A 23550-nucleotide genomic window follows, 5' to 3' on the forward strand; every position below is an offset into this window, starting at 1 on the left:
TGTCATATATTTGTGATTAAAAAAAAAAAAAGGAGTGATAAGATATCTTAAGGACTGTTCACTCCATCCTCTATACTTCCCACAAAGTAGACTCACAAATTCAACCAATAAACATTGCCATATAAATCCTATTTTGACTCACATCACCATTGGTTCTATAAACATGTATGTATCAGACACAAATTTTCCTTTTTTCTTGGTTTAGAAGGATTTGAATTCAACAAGAGCCTCCATTCTGCACAGGGATTTAACCTTACAACCCTCCCATCACTGAAATCACCATGTGAAAAGAAGTTAATTTGCATTTGGTTTTCATGTGAAAATAATGTTTCATTATTCTTAAAACTGAACAATTTTCAGAGATGGAGAAAAGAGCTGGTTGTTTTCTTTTTTTTAACTCTCAAGGAAATAGTTCATTCTAGCGGCAAGGGTTTTCCACATGCAAAATCCAAGTATGGTCATTAACTGAAATTTTCTTTTCTGCAATGGGTTTACTGAGGAAAGTAATAAACTTAACAAGATGTTTCATCTCTGCTTCAGACCAATTCACTAAATAATACCTAGAAAGTTAAGATGCCAGAGGCTCTTTACTTCAGCAAAAAGAAACTCAATTTTTTTTTTCCTTTGGTTGGTAATTATGGGTTTCTGTAACTACCCAAAAATGCACGGAGTAATAAAGATTTTTGCTTTAAAGAAAAAAGAAGTCTAATAGTCACTAGCCTAAAAGAATAAAAATGTAGAATGTAGGGCGCCTGGGTGGCTCAGATGGTTAAGCGTCTGCCTTCGGCTCAGGTCATGATCCCAGGGTCCTGGGATCAAGTCCCACATCGGGCTCCCGGCTCAGCGGGGAGCCTGCTTCTCCCTCTGACCCTCTCCCTTCTCATGCTGTTTCTCTCTCGCTCGCTCTCTAAAAAATAAATAAAATCTTTAAAAAAAAAAAAAATGTAGAATGTATAGTTCTAACCTTCTCCTCACTTTTTTTTAAACAAGAAATTAACTACATCAAAGGAAAACAAAACACTAAAGGAAAAGACTAAGGAGAAACTAGTGTCCTAACAGCAAGGTTGAGCACAAAAGGTTGCCCGCTTACTTACTAGCTGCATAATGCCCATCAAGTTACTTGGCCACCCTGTGCCCATTTCCTCATCTTTGAAATGTCAGTTTCCTGGCCATGAATGAGGTATTCCATTTTGTCTCTCTTTTTTCTTTTTTTTAAAGCTGTGTTATTAAATTATTGGATGCCAAGGGTATGATTTACTCTGCTAAACATACCCTAAAAGATTAAAAAAAAAAAATAGTTCACCACTATAATCAAGTAATTTTACCATCCACAGTGTAATAAATTTTCTTTGTATGATATTTTTCAAATACTTGGAGAAAAAAAGGCATTTTACACATGCAGAAACCAGCTCAATGGGTGGAAATGTGAGCTGCCTCCTCCATTCCGTAATCTATGAGGATTTATTTAGAAGTGCCCATAAGCTGGAACTTTCCACAGATGAAAACTGGTTGAACATTTCTTTCAAACCCTAAACACACAAATGAAAAAAGGCCTTGCTCATAAAACAAATACCTTCAGGGTCCAGAGCCAAACGGGCAAGATGAAAAGGTTTTTGCAGGAAATACTCAGAGGTGATCTGTTCATACAGGTCTGTAAGCAGGTGAAAGAGCAGGCCCGGAAGGAGGGCTCCAAAGCTAAAATGCAAAGCTGGGAAAAAACCACTGGGCAGCATAGGACAGCACCGAGGCAGTCAGGTATTCTCTGCCAGCACAGGAACCGCAGGGCCGTCCTGCCAAAGAATTAGAAAGAAAAACAGCAAATAGAAAGCTATAAAGAGAGAGAGCACACCTCCACCAGCCCATTGCAAGTTTGAGGGAACAGCACTCTTTCCGAGTACCTCAGATGCTAGACAGAAGAGTGAAGCTCAACTCTGTGGGAACAGAAAAGAAACAAAGGTTGCAGAAGTTAAATGGGGCCACCCCATACAAATGGGTCTCAAAAGCAGTAGTGTAGCCTGCACTCCAGAGATAAGAAATCGGAACACTACTTCTTCAAAACTTCAAAGAAACACCAAGCCTTATTTGAAACACAGCAGAACAAATCACTACAACATTACTAATATATCTTTAATAGAGAGCAAGAAATGAAATAAAAACTAATTAAATTCACACTTGAGTTTTATCTCAAACAAGCAAAAACTGAACTGTTGGAGAGATAAGAGAAGCAATGGCCCATTTCGGGTTTGCTTCATGGAGGTTTCCGTTTGTTTAGGTAGGAGTCCTATAAACTGATGACAGATGATGCATTCGAGGCCTTGTATTCCCTATAATGCATTATCTGGCATCTACTGCAGTGTTATGCACACAGTGTTGATTTTGTCAAACAATCACACAATTCATCACTGAACTATCTGAGGAAGAGGTTTTAAAGTTAAGGTTACCCCTTGTCCACCCAAATCTCCCATTTATGTACCATCTTTCACCCATATGGAATTAGTATCTCTCATCACTTCTAGGGACAAAAGCCTCAACCATATGCAAGGAATGTGGCATATGCTGTGGTGGCTCATTCCACATTCCCCTTCTTGACTGAACCCCACTTTGGCTTAAGTGCCCACCTCTCCTGCCAACAGCCACGTGCTTCAGGAGAAAGTTGGCCCTAGTCCTAGCTCCAACAAGTAGACTGTGATCTCTAAACCAATCATGGTAACTGGCTTAGAAATGGACATGTGACAAGTCTTCCCAATGAAATGACAAATCCAGCTAGGAGCTTCTGGGAAAGATTTCCTAAGAAAAAGTATCCGTTTCTTCTCGTGCCCTCTTCTTCCACAGACTGTCATTTCTGGAAGTCCTATCTGGAATTGCTAACGTAGCTTCTGACCAAGAGGAAAGCCTTCCTGAGAGCGAAGCCCCAAGTTAGGGATGGCAGATGTGAGAGACAGGACTTAATTGCTTGATGACAGCACTGAGCTCCTGATCACACCACCTGTTGTCTGAACCCCATCAACTTCTGGATTCTTAGTGCTGTGAAATACTAAATTCCCTTGTGATTTAAACTTGCTTGATTCAAGCTGTCCGCTACAGGCAGCGACAAGGCATTCTAAGTGACCCCTACCATGGTGTGGGCCTCCTAATCTGGGCACAGAGTAGGATTAACTTCTTGGCTCCCTTGTGGTTGGGTGGGTCATGTGAACTGAAACCCCCTAGAAATTTCTTCTCCCTTTTGCATGGCAACTCGTTCCAGACAGTGCTTGTCAGCCTGGATTCCTGAGTAATAATGCTGTGCAGACCCCACCCCCCCCAACTACTGCTAATACACAACAAATATATATAACACGAATATAATGATATATTAAATCTTTACTATTTTAAGCCACTAAATCATTTGGCAGTTGTTAGTGTAACATAAGGTAGTCTAATACATTTTATTTAAAAAAAATAAAAACAGGGGCGCCTCCTGGGTGGCTCAGTCAGTTAAGTGTCCAACTCTGGATTTCAGCTCAGGTCATGATCTCAGGGTTGTGAGACTGAGCCCTGCATCAGGCTCCACGCCGGGTGTGGCACCTGCTTAAGATTCTCTTTCTCCCTCTCCCTCTGACCCTCCCCCATCACACATTGCGTGCATGCTCTCTCTCAAGAAAAGAAAAAAAACAAATAAAAACACTAATCTGAGTTCCCAGTTAACCGCAAATAGAAAGGGAAAAAATACTCTCACAAATCATGTTTCCATTTTCCCTACCCAGATGTAAGGAAACTTTGCTCAGGGAAAATAGGAAGAGAGAATTTCAGAGAGAAAAGAGAATACCTTCTAAGAAAACCCCAGCAGTAAATGCCCAGTTCAAACCAACAAAAGTAGTTACAAACTATCCTATCAGCACATTATCAAGCAATGCTCTATGTAAGCTTTTCAGGCTTCCTTCCCTACAGGGGTCATTATAGAGAAGGCTGGTATTGGTAAGAACCTGAAGAAAGGAAAAGAATGAGCCAATGAACTAACAAAGCATGGCAGGATCAGATTTTGGACATTCTGTCTAGTGACAGTTTTCAACTTATCTATAGCTACACAGAATTAAAGGATTTATAATTATCATCTATCCAGAAGACAGCAAAGAAAGGAATATAAAATGTCTAAACCTTAATAGCCTTCAAAAAAATACTGGTTCATTTTACTATGTCAGTTATTTCAAAATGCTATTATCTGTCTAACTCAAAAACAAAACTCTGTCAATTATTAATTTCGAGAAATCTATTTGGTCCTAGTGATACATATTAGGGATCCTAGAAAGTCTACAGCAATTTGATGCTTTCTATAACACATTATAAAAAAAATTAAAATCTCAAGGTGTATTTTTCCTCTCTTCATTTACATGTGGAATTTGGTATACTGGGCATGTCATTAAGTTACCCTTAGAGCAAATTAGAAGAGAAACAACTTCCATTACCCTTTGATACAAGAGGTGAGCAGTCCTGTCTTCTGACATGTCAGACTGGCCCTACTTTTTGATACTGGGGATCCAAGGTAGGTGATTCCACCACACTCCCCCCAAGCACTATGCCCTTTTCTTAGTATAACTATAAAACGTGTAGTCTATTCATCCCTCTTCCCATAAAGCCTTCTCTGACAGCCAAACACATTTTATTACACAGACACTTGGTAGAGAAAGAGTTCAGAAAAGGTTAGAGGCAGCAGCGTGCCCACTTCTAGGAGCAGCCAAACTTACAGACAGACCCCTGCACACGTTACTGGGCATACACGGACATGCCCGATGGCTACCCCAACGTGGCTACCCAACCACCACCCCCAGGCCCCAAGCACAGTCTGCGAGAGTGACAAGACAGGTGATGGGGAATGCTTGCTGCACAGGATGAAAGCAATTCCACAGAACATGAACAGCTGAGCAAGCGGCTCGGCACAAGTGAGAGGCCAGTCTGGACAACGGAGTCCAACGGGCACGCTCCCCCAGAGAAGGTACGATGGGAAAGCCACACAGAGCAGCTGCAGTGGTTAGGACAGTAGGCTGAAGGGCTGGTTACAGGGCTGTAACAAAAAGCATTTACCACACAGCCCTCACTGGGAATCAAGAGTAGGTGACAGCTCCAGGAAATTAACCCCCCTCCAGAAGAGCCAACTTCACAAAAAAACTAAATCCTACAGGACTAAAATCACTGAGATGTCTTTTTCTTTGGCCCATGATAAGAAATTTTACAAAAGCAGTCAATTTCTCTAAGAAAAGTTGCAAAAAAAAAAGCCAAACTTTTAAAGGCATTAGCTTGAAAAAAAAAAACACCGCTCTTTTACTAATCTAATTGTTTCAATCACACAAAATAATATCCCCAGTAAGGTGAAGTTTACATCCAGGGAGTTGGTAATGAGGGTATGGTGTGTCCGTTTCAATGTTTATGCTGCAATCAGTAACTAATGAACTTTGAAAGCCCCAACCCTTAGCACGGCACCTGGAAACAGCCACACACGTTTCCTGACACTGAACTGATCAAATTCTCAGTGGTAGTGAAAAGAAGATGAAGATATCCATCAGGGAACACGACCAGATGCCGACCATGCATGCCAAGTGTCTATGCAGCCAACAGGAGGGCATTGTATGGATTCAATAAATATAGTTATTATAATTACTTCTATTAAAACAAGCCTTCAGTTATTTTCCTCTAATCAAACTTTTCATATATACCATACCATAAAAGTCGTCTTATATGAATTATATACTCACTTGATTAATATTTGAAAAAGTGCCTATTAAAATGATAAAACATTTAGAATGAAAACATAAATACCTTAAACAATTACATTTTAACATAAAACATAAGTGTGTACTCATTTATCACTCTTTTGATGTACAGCCAAGTATAAACTCATGGTTCTTACATAAACCACACTTACAATGCATTCTCTAAAACATTCAGTTTCTGTTTCTTTAAAGTGGGAGCCATTCATTTGTTCAACAAATGCTGAGAGCCCACTACGAGCCAAGCACTGTTCTGAAATCAGTAAGACTGACTCTTACTCTGAGACAAACCATTGGAGGGTTTTGAGAAGAGTGACACGATCTGACTTTAATTTTATCAGGATCGTTCTGGCTGGGAGAGTGCAAGCAGGGAGACAGGTCATTAGAAGGCTTATCATAAATCCAGGAGAGAGATGACCAGACTTCAACTAAAGAGTTAGCAGTGGAGATAAGTCAAATCCTGGACAGACTATGAAAATGGAGCCAATATACAACTCAACCGGTAGAGAAGAACTGGACAGGCAAACCAGAAAACCGTTTCCCAGCCTCAAACACTTGTGAGGAACAGCCAATGTTATAAAGAGTAGACAGTGACGTCAACTAAGAGAGCTTCTACCATAAAACAAACCCTGCTTCATCTGAGAATAAATCTGCCAAGTGGCTCCTCCTTAATTCTAAAACAATATCTATATGGGCCAGATAAAATGATAAAACATGCAGTCTAATCCTAACAATGTATTTTCTCTTCTTCAGTAAGAGATCAACTCCAAGTAACACTACTGTGGTCCACAAGCTCCAAATATCCAAAATGGAACTCATTGATTTCCTAACATCTCCATTTCTTTAAAGTAATTACACCCATTTAGACATGTTATAGTAAGGGGGCGCCTGGGTGGCTCAGTCAGTTAAGTGTCTGCCTTCATCTCATGATCCCAGGGTCCTGGGATGGAGCCCCGTGTTGGGCACCCTGTTCAGTGGGGAGTCTGCTTCTGCCTCTTCCTCTGCCTTTCCCCCTGCTCATGCTCTCTAATTAAAAAAAAAAATCATTAAACATGTTATAGTAAGGATTAAATAAAAGTGCATTTTACTGTAACGTTATTGAAAGCACCCATGCCTCTTCTGTTTTCAGCGTAAGGAGGAAGTACCGTGGCACCTGACTCTAGAACTCACATCCTCAACTCCGTGACCTTATGATTGTGTAGCACACAGCCCACAGCCACGCTCAGCAGTAGAACGTGGTAAGAGACCAGAGTTGCATCTCACCCTACCATAGACCTACCTGGATGAACTTAAAGAAGACTCTTGACCTTTCTGGGCTTCAGGTGTAAGTGGAAGCAGGCAGAGTACCTTAACACCAGGAACCTCCTCAAACGTGCTTCTTTTATAGTCTTCATGTCCACAGGGAGCTAGAATCCAGTCTGGTTTTTTGTTTTTTTTCTCTTAAGTCCTCATCCTACTTTCATCAAAACTTGTAGATTCTTATTCTAAGCGACTCTGAACTTGATCACCTTTATCCCCCTTTTCCATTTCCAATCCCAGTGCCTCATTCTTTCTCAAATGAACTTAAACAGACAACCTTCTAATTGGTCTCCTTGCTTCTATCCCCCGTATTCTGCCCTAAAGTAATCTTTCTAAAATGAATACTCTTGTCACTCCCCTACAAGGTTCCCCTAGGCCTACAAAATCAAGTCCACATGCTACACAACCTGGCAGACAGGGTTCTTCACATACTGCTCCTACCTCGCCAACTCCAACTCCAACCTTGTCTCTTTCCATGCCCTCCAATACAGTCTTCATCTTCATTCTTGTTACACAAAACTAACCACTTTCCCCAAATTCTGCACACTCCTTCAGGGCTTCAAGGCCTTTGTAAATTTCCCCCTCCTCCAAAAATGACTTCAGCATCCCTACTTTCTTCATCTGGCAAAAGCCCACTATCTTCTAGACATACATGAAACATAATTTCACATCCCATCCTAGAAGGTACATACATATATGAAAAACAAAAACAGATTCCAACTCTGTAGGTTGTTTCAATTTAATATTAGTACCTCATTGACAGATGGTAGCTACACTTGTGGTGAGCATGGCATTGTGTATAAATCTGTCGAATCACTATGTTGTACACCTAACACTCCTATAACATTGTGTGTCAACTATACCTCAATAGAAAAAAAGCTATTAAAAAATTGTAAGTCTCTCTCTCTGTCAAATAAATAAATAAATAAAATCTTTAAAAAAATGTAAGTACCTCACATGGCACAATTTTTCCAATTACTGTTTTGTATTTTGGGGAGTTTTCTATTTGTTTTTTTTTAAGTCTTGGGAATCCTAGTGTTCTCTCCGTAAAAGCCTCTTTCTTTAAAGTTCTTGGTAGGCAGGCATATTTTGTGGTATTAAGTCAAAGTTCTTCATTTTCTCTATTTGGGCATTTTCTAGATCAGGGCCTTTGAACTTCAGCACTATTGACATGTAGAGACAGATAAGCTGTCCTGTGCATTTTAGAATGTTCAGCAGCATCTCTGGACTCTACTAACTAGATGCCAGTAGTTTAAACCTCTTCCCACCCCCAAGTAGTGGCAACCAATATTTCTCCAGAGATTGCCAAATTCTCCCTTAGGGACAAACTAGACTCTGGTAGAGAACCAATATTCCAGACAATTATTCCTGAAAGTGACAAACTATTCCCATTTTACATTTGAAATTTTAAAAATTTAGGGATGCCTGGGTGGCTCAGTCGATTAAGCATCTGCCTTCAGCTCAGGTCATGATTCCAGGGTCTGGGATCGAGTCCCGCATCAGGCTCCTTGCTTGGTAGGGAGCCTGCTTTCCCCTCTGCCTGCTGCTCCCCCTGCTTGTGCTCATGCGCTCTCTCTCATTCTCCCTGGCAAATAAATCTTTTTAAAAAGAGAGAAATTAAAAAATTTAATTCACTGTGATAAAAATTACCACCTCAATGAAATGAAATAAAAGTCCTGGTTGGGGCACCTGGGTGGCTCAGTTGGTTGAGCGTCTGACTCTTGATTTTGGCTCAGGTCATAATCTCAGGGTCATGAAATAAGCCCTTTGCGCTGGGCTCCTCTGGGCTCCGTGCTCAGCAGGGAGTCTGCTTTCCGGATTCTCTCTCTCCATCTCCCTCTGCCCCTCGCCTAGCTCACACTCTAAATTAATAAATAAAATCTTTTTAAAAAAGGAAAGAAAAAGAAAAATTCTGGCATTAATATAAAAACACTCCACTCAAAATGCCATTAAAACAAAGGATGAGTGAAAATGAATACACAATCACTGGGGTGACTAGGTGGGGCAGTTAGTTAAGTGTTTGACTCTTGGTTTCGCCTCAGGTCAGGTTGTGATCTCTGGGTCAGGAGATTGAGTTCCGCTGAGCTCAGAGCCTGCTTGGGATTCTCTCTCTTCCCTCTGCTCTTCCCACTCGTGCTTGCACACCAGCCCTCTCTCTCTCTAAAATAAATAAGTAAAACTTAAAAAAAAAAAAACAAAACAAAATCACCACTCCTACAGATGGAGTGCTTACTCTAAGCACTGGGGAACTGGGGATACAACAGTGGATAAAACAGAGCTTTTATCTCTGAATAAAAGCCAACATAAAGCATTAGTAGTAGAATGCCCACTTGAGATTAGTACCGTGAGAACCATACTTTATGAGATTTAAATCTAAGACTTAAACATTGGCATGCCTACAAGCACATATCCTAGAAGCAAAACATCACAGCATGAGTAGCTATAAAGGATATACATATCCTGAGATCTGATTTCTCACTAATTTTAACATTTATTAGCAAATATGACTAATGATAAAGGAAAAGGTAATGCAGAAAAGGGGGAGAGTAATTTAAACATTATGGTTTTATCTCAAAAATTATTTTCCTAAGGCATGGAAACAAAATGCTTGGGAATATCGCATGAAAATACAACCTGTTTCTCTTCCATAAATTATTTAATACCTATTCACTAGTATATTGGACAATCTCTGGTGCAACACTTATTTCAAATTTAACTAGAAACATTTATTATCAGTTTCCCATTAGAAGGAAAAGACAACCTCCTAATTATATACTTAACCAAAATAAAATGTTACTACACATTATCATTCCTACCTCACCAAAAACCAAAAATGAAAACTTTGCATTATTTCTATGAAAACTAATGAAGGTTCAGTTCTTTGTCTTGATTCCATTCTATTACTTGGTTTCCTATGTATCCAGTCAAGGATTCCACATGCCAGGAATCCTTCCTATCATATTAAATAGCTATTTTTTCTGTGTTTACAGTTTTTTAGAATGTATTTCACAGTACAAAACATGGAACATGCACCTACATTCTTCACTTTACTTTCCATCCAATCATTCACTCCTGTTTTCTACTGAAGATCTGATAGAAATGAGGGGTTGCTGAGGGATTGTTTGAATTTGTTTTGTTTTTTAATTGCATAGCCAGCTTCAATAAGGGTCTACTGAGACAATAAGAGATCAGAAACTTGAAATGATACCCCTTACTCAAAAGGCCTGAAAGACACTAAATACGTAATTAGAATCTACCTTGACCAGCACCTCCTCCCCCCCTCCTCCCCCTCCCCCCACCCCTCGCCGGCCCCAGCCCAGAGAACTCCATTCCACTTACCAAGGCTTCTAGGCAAACAAACCTCAACAAGATCGAGCTTCCTTGGGCTATAGAACCACCATCAATCAAGATAATATCCTGGCAATTCAAAACTGGTACATTATTTATTTACACTCAAGAGTCCGTCTACACTCATTGTTCCTTTATTTATTTCCCACCACCACTAGCATCCCAAAACAAAACAAAATACAACTCGGGTCATTCCAGTTCCCTTCCTTCCGCGCATACCTATTTAGAAAATTGGAAACATAAAGCAACAATTCAGCATCTATTAGTAAAAGGTCACATATTAGAAACCAGACCTAAAGTAATTCTACAGAAGACGGGGATAAAAAACATCCCTTGGCCTATTTCTATTCCTGTTTAGATTTTAAGATGTTCACTTGAACTCCCCTCCTGCATCTCTGTGTCAACTCTCAACTTGACTGCTAATACAACCTTAAGAACTATTCTTTATCATCCCTCCCACTGCTCCCCCACCCTGCCAAAAGTCCTTTAAAATACATTCAATTAAAGGAAGTAAATCCTTTGGAACAGACTGCCATCTATTCTTCCAATGCCTCCTACCCTCATCTGACCTGAAGTGCTTTTTCTGGGTGTTTTAGTACTATTTGTAAATAGATGCCAGAGGCAGACACAACTTTTCTGTGATTTACCAAGAGTTATCAATCCATTGAGTCACTTGAGAATTTCCTTGATAGCTATCTTCTTGAGTTTGCTTTTTGTTTGGGGTTTTGTTTCGTTTTTAAGGAGCAGAGCAGGAAATGGAGGGGAAAAAAAGATCCACACAGTCCTTTGCCTCCCCCCCATCTTTCCCCTCCCCCCACCTTCATCTACCCTCAAATGAATGTGAGAACTTCCTGCAGTGAGAACACCATTGAATAGGACCTGGCATCTAGACAGGAAAGATAGTACAGGACTATGAATGCTCTGAATAAAGCTTCTATGCAGCCACTAAATTAAAGGAATTCAGGAGCTACACAAAGGGCCTGGCTCTTTAATGGATTCAGTCTTTTATTTTACAGTATAATTACGCAGCATACAAATGAAAGCCTTTCCCAAGGAGCTGGACGGCACTAACAAGGCCAGATGACTGTCCCCTACTGCTCTGAGTTGATGTTGTTCTTGCTCTTAGACAAACATTTCAGGAGGAAGTTGGCTAGATACAATAATTTAATCCACCCTTTTAAGAAGTACAAATTCTCTCATACCTAGAGGTCAAATTCTGAGGTAACTTCAAATTATACTACCTTACAGAGTCTCATACAAATAAATTATTTTAGAGTCAGTGGTCAGACAAGGAAAGAAGTACCTCCTTCCTCCCACAAACAACCTGATGCTTCACACTTATTTTTAAAACAATAATAATAATAGAAAATGGTTCCTGACCAATTTTGCCTATTAGGCGCATGAGTAACTAGTAGGAAAAACTTATCACCCATCTCAGCTGTGCAGCTGTCCTAAGAATCAATCCAAGATTCACTGGATTACCTACATCGGAGCTGCCACACTCAAAAATCAAAAGGCAGTTAACACTGTATTTAAAAGAAAAATGGAACTCTCACATTGGGCACCTGAGAACTCGGGGTACCTGAGCAACAGTACGTAAAATGAACAGACACACAGTCAGCCCCACAAATGTGTCTCATTTCCACTTTCTTTCGTACTTGAGCCCTTTTATTTTGTCTTCATATTCTTCTGCCCAGCCCCTCCACCCAAAACGGTGACCTAAAAAGGAGAAGGGGGAAGAGCTTTTTTGAGATGCAACAAAAAGTAAATGCAATAATGAATTGCTGAAGAAAGAATCCCCAGGAGCTTGTAACAACCTAAGAAATTCATCCTCACGGGCGCCTGGGTGGCTCAGTTGGTTAAGCGACTGCCTTCGGCTCAGGTCATGATCCTGGAGTCCCGGGATCGAGTCCCGCATCGGGCTCCCTGCTCGGCGGGGAGTCTGCTTCTCCCTCTGACCCTCCTCCCTCTCATGCTCTCTGTCTCTCATTCTCTCTCTCTCAAATAAATAAATAAAATCTTAAAAAAAAAGAAATTCATCCTCACTACCAATAAAACTGTAAAATATAGTCTTTACGTGACAATGACGAGTCACACAGTAGCTGGAAATACAGGAAAAAGAAGGAAGAGCAATAAATGTAAAAGACATAACTTCAGTAGTCAGAAATCTAGAGATAATTTGAATCTCAGCAGAACTCTGAGAAAAACTATAAAAATATTAAGTGCTAGGTTTTCAAGACTGTAAAGGCTTTTTCCTCTACGTATGTAAAATAAAGCAGTTATATTAATGATCACAAAACAAGTATCGTGCGCACGTGTGTGTGTGTGTGTGTGTGTGTAGGAAAGGGGGAGGGAAAGAGGTAGAGGACGGATGAGAGTGGGGAGGGAGAGAAATTATACTAGACTTGTCTAAGACTGTAAACTATAAGCCCCATGAGGATGTGAACCACTTCTGCCTCATTCACTACTACATCCCCAGTCAACTCACATCTGCACACGGCAGCAATCAACACACCGTTTGCCAAAAGAAAGAAGTTGGAAGACAGATATTATGGGCTGGACTGTGTTCCCCCCCCATAATTCACATGTTGAAGCCTTAGCCCTCCAGTACCTCTGAATGTGACTGTACATGGAGATAGGACCTTTAAAAGGATGATTAAGTTAAAATGAGGCTTTGGGGTAGGCCTTAATCCAATCTGACTGGTGTCCTTATAAGAGGAAACTTGGGCACACAAAGGGACACCAGGGTTCCAAGTGCACAGAGGAGGGGTCTTGTGAGGACACAGCAAGAAGACAGCCATCTGCAAGCCAAGAAGGGGGGCCTCGGGAGAAACCAATCCTGGCAACCCCCTGATCTTGGACTTCTCCAAGAACTATGAGGAAAAAAAAACACTGCTGTAGTTTACTCATGCAGCCTGTGGTATTCTGTAATGGCAGCCCTGAGAAACTAATACAATGGGAAAGAGGGAAACTGGGAAGGAAAGAGTAAAACTGCAAGGAAGAAGCTGACTAACCAAAATATTAAGTGTTATCTCTAAGTTTCCAGACACTTACACTTTCTCCTATATACTTTTCCAAAGTACAACAAATACTCTTTTGACAAGAAATACGTACTTTTTTTTTTTTTAATAATTGGGGGTGGGAGGGTGATAAGTCTGTCCTCTTTTCCAAACCCCAAGACGTTTGGAGTTTGATAATATGAGGCTGTAAAAACTTACATATTTATAGAGTACTGGTAAGTCTATGGGTAAATCTAAGCATGTGATGACTAAATAAAAGTAATGTCTAATTTCAGAAGTAAAAAGAAAAAAAAAAAAAGACCAGCTGAAAGTAACACCAAGGAACAGGAGAAAAGTTATCAGAGTTAAAGTATTCTAAAGTCTTTGGGGTTTTGTTTTGTTTTTAAGAGATACTGTTTTGGAGTGGCGATTAACTATAGACTTTTTAGGTCACATATTCAAGTCAAATATTTTAAGGTAACCACTAAAATAATAAAGCAAATATAAAACTTCCAGATGAATAGAAAGTAAAGTGAAAACTAAAGAAAACCCTACCAAGAAAAGAGAATATCAAACCTAAATAGGAGAGGGGAGTATAAAATTAAAATCAAAAAAATGGACTGAAATACAAATAAACGGGCTTCATTCATAGGTTCTCATATTAAATTTTAAGCCTGCTATATGATGTTTAGAAGAAGGGCATAAATAGCAATACAGAAAGATCATCAAGGAAAGCTAGTGTGATCACATCGGTATCAAATAAAATATCCTTTAAGGAAAAGTCCCTTTAGGAATAAAAGGTCACTAAATAACAATGAGAAAAAGATTCAGTCAACAAGATTAAAATTCTGAATTTACCTGCAATTTATCAACACAGTCTCAAAATACAGACAGCAAATATCATATGAATTAAAGTGGAAACTTAATGAATTCACAATCACTGAGAAACATTTTAACATATGGCCAATAGACTGAACACTCAAAAATTAGTAAGGCTACAGGAGATTTGAATGACACAACCAACAAGCATGACCTAATGAACATATATTACAGCCCAGCACACAGCAATTAGAATATACCTGCTTCTCAAGCAGACATGGAACAATGATAAAAACCCACCAGGCCACAAAGTCAACTTCAACAAATCCCAATGAATCAGCATCATACAGGCACTTTCTCAGACAATTATGCCATAATTAGCAATAAATAACTCACAAAGAAAAAAAAAATCACAATAAAATTACAAAATATTTAGAACTGAACTATATATCAATGAAAACTAAAGCACCTCATTAAAATTTGTGGGATACCACTAAAGTGGTATTAAAGAGATATTTATGGGCTCCCACAGACTGTGTGTGTGTGTGTGTGTGTGTGTTCCATTCATATGTTGAAACCTAATCCCCAGTGTAATGATATTAGGAGGTGGGGCCTTTGGAGGTGATCAGATTATGAGGGTGGAGCCCTCATGAATGGGATTAGTGCCCTAATAAAAGAGACCCAGAGAGCGCCCTCTCCCTTCAGACTTGCGAGGATATAAGAATTCAGCAGTCTATAACCTGGAAGAGGGATCTCACCAGACCCTAGCTATGCTGGCACCCTGAACTGTGAGAAATACATTTTTGTTATTTAGAAGCCACGCAGTCGATGGTAGTTTGTTATAGCAGCCCAAACGAACTAAAAACTGGTCTTAGAAAAGAAGGACTGAAAATTAATTCACTAAGCATCTGACTTTAGTTAGGAATAAAATGAAACTCCTAAAAAACTGATTGACAGAATTAAGAATAAGGGCATACATTAATTAAATATGGGGGGGAGGGGAACATAAGTTTCAGCAAAACTTAAGGCTGATTCTTTCAAAACCCAAATAATAGTTACAAATTTGTGGTTAGACCAACAATAAAGAGAAGGCACATACAAAGGAAACACTGCAAATGTGGTAGAGATTTCAATAATGTTGGAAAAACAGACATAGAATATTTTCTAGAAAAATGTATCTTCCCAAAACTGACCCTAGAAGAATTAGAAAATCTGACTATAGCTATAACCATTAGATAAATTGAAACACCAGTTGAAAAGCTATAGGTCCAGAAGTTTAAACAAGTTCCACCAAACATTCAGGGAACAAACAGGTAACTCCTATCTTATACAAACTGTTACAGAAAAAATTTAAAAAGGATCACTCCCAATTCACCTTCTGAGGCCAGTACAACTTTGAAACCAAAGTAAGAGAAAAAATGGTTCAAAAAGGGAAGTTTAAGCTAATTTCACATGTAAAACATAAAGTACTACTTAAAATATTAGCTAATAAAATTCACCAAGATAATTTAACTTTTAAGAATTAATGGATCTTTTAATATTAGAAAAAACTAATACTAAATATATAATTTCATCACACTCCAGGGATTAAAGGGGGGGAAAAAAGAACACCACAAAATCTCTACATACAGAAAAATAATAAAAATTCTTTCATGATTTTAAAAACAAACTTCTCATAACACTCTTAACCTTATAAAGTTTATCAACTAGTAACTTAAATGAAATTAAATGGCAAAATGAATTCCCTTTAAAGTAAGGAACAAAATTCAAGTAAGTTTCCTATCACCACCTTCTTTCAACACTATTGAAAGTCCTAGCCAGTGTGACAAGAAAAAGAAATATGTTTAAGACCCGAAAGAAATAATACCACCACTATCTGCAAGGTATATGGTTGACTACACAAAATAATTCAAAGAAATATAGAAACTATTAAAACCAACAACAAAAAACTAACAAAAACTCAGCAAGTTTGCTAGATTTAAGATCAAAACACAAAAATAAATTGCATTACTATGCACCAGCAAACAATTTTAAAAAATTTAAGTCCACCACATATAATATGAAAAAATATAAGATATATAGGAATGAACATCACAAAGCATGTGCCAGGTTGCCGAGATCCTAAGGTGTACATAGGTATGCATCTTAAAATAAAATAAAACCTACATGTGAATCAAATACAGCAAAATGTTACATTCAACAAACCTGGGTAATAGTAATACAGGTATTCTTTATATTATTCCCAACTTGTCTTCAGGCTCAAAGGAGCTCACAACAACAACAAAAAATTTTTAAACGAAAAAGTACTGCAAAGCTAAAATCATTTGGGTAAAATCAAACTAAATTAATTGCTATTTAAAGCACATCATTCAAGTAGTGTTCACGTCACAATTTTCAAAGGCTGTTACAGGCAATATGTACAAAGAAGAAAATCAAATTGCTTAAATAAAACGCAACTATTTAACAGCAGGGAAGTGTTAACATCTGAGAAAACCTCACTATAAAAAAATCAGTTTTTCTTCCAACTATCTTCCTCTCCTTATTAATATGTAACAATCCATTAAGCATGCACTACAATCTTCCCCTTGGAGGCCCAGAAATAGAGCCAGTGCTCAGCTATCTAGATTTAATACCTCTGACACAGACCATCTCTGACACAGCTCACTTGAAATTAGCACAGTATTTCAGCTTCAAATCTTCCATTTAAATCAGTTTTCCTCCAAATTGTAAAGAATCTTGTCATAATTTTCCTTTTATCTTTATGTAGAAAAGAAACTGGCTAATATTTACTAACAGTAACTAATTTCTTAAATACAGATAACTAAAAGGGGCAACAGTAACATGAAGTTTTCTTTTAATCAGGAATTTCTCACAGGTTTGGTCCAGTGATTATCATCATTTAAATGCTGAAGGTGCTTTGAAAAATGTAAAGCATTTTGTAAGTGCAGAGTGGTGATACTCCTGTTGTTGTTGCTATTATTAAAATCAGTTACTCAAAAAAAAAATCTGTAATTTCTTTCAATATTACAGTGCTTCCCTGTAATAATCAACCTTACTATGTGAAGATTCCAAATGTTTTCAATAAGAGTTTATCATGTCTCCCACAAATGCCACTGAAGGACTTTAAAAACTGAAACTCCTTACTTAAAATAGTGCCACTTGTTCTTTTCAGGTCACAATAAAAAATGTGCAAAGTGAGCTAGATTTCTTAGTGACATGTCAGTTCATTGATAATTTAGGGTCATCCAAACTACATTTTCATATATTATCACTAAGAAATAAGAATTCAGACTGTGCTAGAACATGCTACTGGTAACTTGTATTTACTTTTTGGTTTTTTTACTCATGAGAAATTAAATATTCTCCTGGAGTCAAAGTGTATAGAACCTAACCTGACTCACACTTTTATAAAAGGCTGTCAGTAAGCAAGGAAAAGTTCAGGCAGGCTTAACATAACCACCACCCCCCCCCAAAAAAACAATTATAATTTTTAAAAATTTTTACGAAGTAATCTCTATGCTCAACGTGGGGCTCGAACTCACAACCCTGAGATCAAGAGTCGCACGCTCCACCTACTGAGCCAGTCAGGCACGCCCTCAATTATAATTTTTTAAGTATGTATTGTTATAACACAAATAAGATTCAACTCTAAAACATAAAAGTATCTTTCAAGTATTGTTTTTGGCAATATCCAAATGCCAGGTTTAAAAACTTTATCAAATTATACCAGATATGCCTCCTAAACTACCCTCAAGTCTGTGAGCTCTGTCCATGTTGTACCCTTCCCTTTTTCACACTTGCTACATGTCCTTGTTAACACTGGACATAAACCAAAGGAAGAATTAAACTCCAAATTCTTTTTTTTTTTTTTAAGATTTTTATTTATTTGAGAGAGAGAGAATGAGTGAGAGAGAGCGTGCACATGAGAGAGGGGAGGGTCAGAGGGAGAAGCAGACCCCCTGCTCAGCAGGGAGCCGGATGCAGGACTCGATCCCAGGACTCCAGGATCATGACCTGAGCCGAAGGCAGTCGCTTAACCAACTGAGCCACTCAGGCATCCCCTAAACTCCAAATTCTTAAGGCAAAATAGGGAAGTCCAGCTAGTATGTTCTCCAAACACAAATAAATTTAAATCTCTTTCTGAGAAATCTATTGCTAACTTACATGTTATTAATGTTAAACATCTGCACACCTATAGAGGTTATTTCTACACTGTACAAACCACAATTACAGTCACTTTTGATAATGCATGCCAATGGAAGAATAGAGGAACTAGCATCAATGAAATTTCGAACATGGATGTACATCACAAGATTTTTTTCTCTTACTACGTTTTCTCCATTGAATAGTTTTGTTTACTGGTTCCTGTCCTCCGTCACTCATTCAACAAGAATTTACTGAGTACCTAGTATGTGCCAAGCATTCTGTTAGATTCTAAAACTACAAACACCAATTTCCATGGGGGCATGAGAATAGATTCATACAATGCACTGAACAAGTCTTATGATAGAGATACAAAGCACAATGGGAACATCAGCAGGCACTCTGACCATTTATCTGAATAAACATCAATTGTTAGATAGTAAAATAGCCCAAACACCAGCTGGAGTGAAACATGTAGCAAAAAATTAGAAGTAAACTACCATGCATAGATTTTAAGCAATCCCACACAGAGGAAAGCAATTCCTATTGCTCTAAGTTGCAGTTCACTAACCTACCAGCCCACTGGGACCAGGCAGGAAACCATGAGAGGAGCACTTGGGGTAACGGGAAAAAGAGAGACACCCTCTGAAGTGAGCTGCCGCCACTCATCAGCTATAACCTGGCCATTGCCACAGACACCTAGTACGCCCACATCTCGTGACTTAAAAAAAAAAAAAAATCTTGATTTTTATGTGAAACTTTACAATATTTAAATGATAGCAATTAATTTTAAAATATTTCAGGGGCACTCAGGTGGCTCAGTCAGTTAAGTGTCTGACTCTTGACCTCAGCCCAGGTCTTGATCTCAAGGTCATGAGTTCAAGCCCCACATGGAGCCTACTTAAAAAAAAAAAAAAAAAATTTCAGTGTCCACCAAACAAAACAGATCTGTGAGCCACACATGGCCCAGTGGGCACTAGTTTTGGACCTCCGTTATAAGTCCTCCAAAAGAAGATCCAACTTAACTCTCTTGATCAAGATAAAGCTAAACAGGGGTGCCCGGGTGGCTCAGTCAGTTAAGCATCTGCCTTCGGCTCAGGTCATGGTCCCAGGGTCCTGGGATCGAGTCCTGCATTGGGCTCCCTGCTTAGCAGGAAGTCTGCTTCACCCTCTCCCTCTGTCCTCCCCCCCCCGCCAAAACTCTCGCTCTCAAATAAATGAATAAAATCTTTAAGGAAAAAAAAAGATAAAGTTAAACAAAACTCAAAAGGAAAAAAAAAAAATCAAAAGTATATACCCAAACTTTCAATACACTCCTGTTAACACCACAGAGATGTAATCCCAAAAATCTAAACTGTGGGAAACTCTAGAGGATACCCTGTTTTTTTCCAACAAGTAAATTACAAGGGAAAGAGGAGAGGGGGAGGCTGAAGGGGAAAAGAGAGACAGAAGGGAAATCTATAATTAAAGAAATGTAAACAAACAAAAAACCAATCACAAGATATTGACATTTCAATAATTCAAATTAAAAATTTAAGACACTTGGAAATTTGAACACTGACTAGATATTTGTTGAAAAACAGGAATATTAATTTTTTAAACAAAATTAGTGTCATGGTTGTTTTTAAAAGACTGCTATACTTTAGAGATACTTGAGATACTTATAGATGAAATGAAAGAACGTCTAGGATCTGCTTCAAAATAATCTAGGCAGAAGGAGGGACTCAAGATAAAACAAGATTGGCCCTGAGTAGGTAACTGTTGATGCCAGCCAGGCAATCAGTATACAAAGCTTCATCACACTATTTTGCCTACATTTTTTTTTTTTGAGAGAGACAGAGAGAGAGAGAGCGGGGAGGTGGGGGGGGTACAGGAGGAGAGAGAGAATCTAAAGCAGGCTCACGCCTAGCACAGAGCCCATCAGGGGCTCGATCTCATGACCCTGGAATCATGACATGAAATTCTGCATACTTTTCAAAATGTTTTTGAAATTTCCCTAACAACAACAAAAATCCTAAAATAAAAAAACTTTTACCTGTTTCCTGTTTTACTATCACTTACTATCTCATCAAAAAATAGGAAAATAATGCAAAATATAAAGACAACCAAGGGGAAAAAAAAAAAGGAGAAAGAAAGTAATAGTTTCACTAATCCCTATAAAGAAACTAATGAACCTGCCCTTCACTGAAAATTTGACTTTGTGGACAAATGACGCCAAGACCTCTCTCATTTATGGATAAAAAGTGTACAAAAAAGAGATCCTATGGTATAATCTCATTGAATGTCTTCCTGAAAGAACATAAAAACTGTAACGCTGTATTCCAACTTCATTGAAATAGAAGTTGATTGCTAATGTGCCAAGAGAACACAGTGAATTGGTGTTTTTTTTTTTTTTAATTTCCTCAATCAAACATGCTTGATATTCAGCATAGCTTATTATTGCTGGGGTTGAGTTAGGGGAAGTTGGGAGTGTACAACAGGGAATGTTTATATACTACTCATTTGATGAAGGGTACTAATTTTTCTTTTCTAAGAAAGGGAAAATTGAGTGGGTTGTGGGGGGAGTAAAATAAAGCTTTCTGCAAAAATGAATGTGAGGCTGGTAAAAAGCCTACGCCTTTATGCTCAGACCCTGGCCCCATGTAATTTGAGAGTATTGTGGGTTCTCAGCGCAGAGTCAGTGCAGCAGGGTAAGGAGCTAGGCGGCTACAGGGAAGGCTGGAAAGGGAAAGAAAGCGCCTGGAGGGAGTGTACATAGGAAAGCGAGAAAACTGGCTGTTCTTAGCGTATCCAGGGTAGAAGGCTTAATGCAGAAAAGACAGGGTTACTTTTATCCTCCTTTTATCCTCCCTACTGATAAGACAAAGGAAAGTTATAAAATGATAGTCATGACACCCATCCTAGAATGAGACAAAGCTAAATAACATTTGATAACCTAATGGAATGGTTTCCTATTATTCTTAAAATCAACTCCAAAACAATAACTATAGCCTATAAGACCCTTGCAGCCAAACATAACCTAGAGTGCATACTGACATATTTTGTATTTAATTGGGAGGGGGCGGGGGGGGAGCTATGATGACCAAAGCACTCAACTTGCCAAAAGTTGACCCCAGACCACACATACCCAGATCTGGCCCTAACTATTCTCCAGCCTTGCCTCCTGATACTCTCAATCTCACTCACGGTACTATACTCACAGTGGTCCCTCCTCTAGGGCTCCCCCCTGCATGGCCTCCGCATATGCTATTTTCCTATCTGGAATGCTCTTCCACGTACCCTGTACCCCAAACCCTCAAACCACTATTGATCCTTCAGGTCTCAGCTTATCACCAAGGATTCACCGCTACAAAAAAATATTATATTTTTCCTTAGTGGCACATGCCACAATTATTTATATAGGTATGTGTTTGACAAGTCTCCTTGCTATAAAGTCACAAGGGCAAGGACTATGTCTGTCTTGTTAAAAAAGACTGGCATGTAGTGGACACAGGTTCAAGAATTATTTGCAAGGAGGAAAGGAGGGAGTATCCTCCCAGTGCTATCTTACTGTGCTCTGTTTTATGATCATCTATGTCCTTGTGCAATCTGGCTTAAGCTTCTATAAACATGCAGATCTGTCGGATTCATTTTCCCTCCAACCTTCAAAGTACCTCATGCCTTGGAAAGCAAGCACTCTGCAACTATCTGAATTGACTAAGTATAGGAGAAAAAAAGAGCATCCCATAAAAAGTTTTGTTACACTGATCAGTGAATTTTGAACATAAACAAAACTTTGTGCCTACAACCGCCAACCCAATTAAGTTCCTGAGCAAGTTAAAAAAAAACAACAAAAGGGGCGCCTGGGTGGCTCAGTCGGTTGGGCGACTGCCTTCGGCTCAGGTCATGATCCTGGAGTCCCGGGATCGAGTCCCGCATCGGGCTCCCTGCTCGGCAGGGAGTCTGCTTCTGCCTCTGACCCTCCCCCTCTCATGCTCTCTGTCTCCCATTCTCTCTCTCAGATAAATAAATAAAAAATCTTTAAAAAAAAAAAAACATAAAAACAACTCTACTGCCATTCCACCAGGTTCTCCAAATCAGAAGCAATGATCCTTCTTTCTCCCAGTATTACTGCTGTTTGGCAATTCACCATATTTGATATGAAGAGTTATGGTTATCTCTCAAGAGTTTCTATCCTATTCCTCAAAACATCTTTATTAAAAATCTATGAAACCAACTTTGTAACTGGAATATAAAATAACCAGATGATCTAGAGACTACAGCAAATATTTGGGCAATTATATTCTTAAGAACAACCAAACTGGAGAAACGAATTGAGGGTTCTAGAGGGGAGGGGGGTCGGGGGGATGGGTCAGCCTGGTGATGGGTATTAAAGAGGGCACATACTGAATGGAGCACTGGGTGTTAGACGCAAACAATGAATCATGGAACACTACATCAAAAACTAATGATGTAATGTATGGTGATTAACATAACATAGTAAAATAAAATTTAAAAAAAAACAAACCGAACTGCTGGTTTTTCATTTGTTTCAATAACCACAATTTGGAATCTCAGCATCCAGCTTGAGTATTGAGCACAAAACACAAAGTCGATGCTTGCTACAATTATCAAAAGGAAAAATGATAGGTTTGACATGGTTTCTTAACAATATTTATTATTTAACAATAATTGTCCCCTACACAATTTGATTTATACCCATCTAATCTTATCATTTATCATGTCCTTATGCTCACTTTATAAACAGATTCAAGCCACAAGTCACTTTGAAAAATCTAGGAATGAAAAATGTGTCTTCAGAACCAGCTCTCATCTCTGCAAGTATAATCAATAGGTCATGAGGAAGGAAAAAAAAAACTATCTCAGAAGTTTTATTACTCCACAAGTGATTTTATAAACAGAAAGGAAACAGGATATAACAGAAGGTACAATCCCTACTTTGTCATTTAGTAGTTCCAACTTTTCTGAAGGTTTTTGACCATTATATCTATATACTTACCCTCCCCCCAACACACACACACACACACACACTCTCTCTCACAGATTGGGAGGAAGGAACCAAAACCGTGCAATCAAAACTGTGCAAAACAAAGCTACCCAATACAAGCACTTCCAAACTTATAAAACTGAGTTTGGCAATCATTTCCTGCATCTCTACTTCACAAACACCCCCCCAGCCCCACCCAGTGCAGTAAGGTGCT

The 23550-nt window shown here is 38.8% G+C and overlaps 1 protein-coding gene across 1 annotated transcript in view; it reads right to left on the minus strand.

Moving 5' to 3' along the window:
* PHLPP1 (PH domain and leucine rich repeat protein phosphatase 1) overlaps nucleotides 1–23550 on the minus strand; it is a 214966-nt gene that overhangs the window by 170668 nt on the left and 20748 nt on the right. The window lies entirely within an intron of this gene.

This window comes from Neomonachus schauinslandi, chromosome 14 (assembly GCF_002201575.2).
Source record: "Neomonachus schauinslandi chromosome 14, ASM220157v2, whole genome shotgun sequence".
Classification (NCBI taxonomy): Eukaryota; Metazoa; Chordata; class Mammalia; order Carnivora; family Phocidae; genus Neomonachus; species Neomonachus schauinslandi.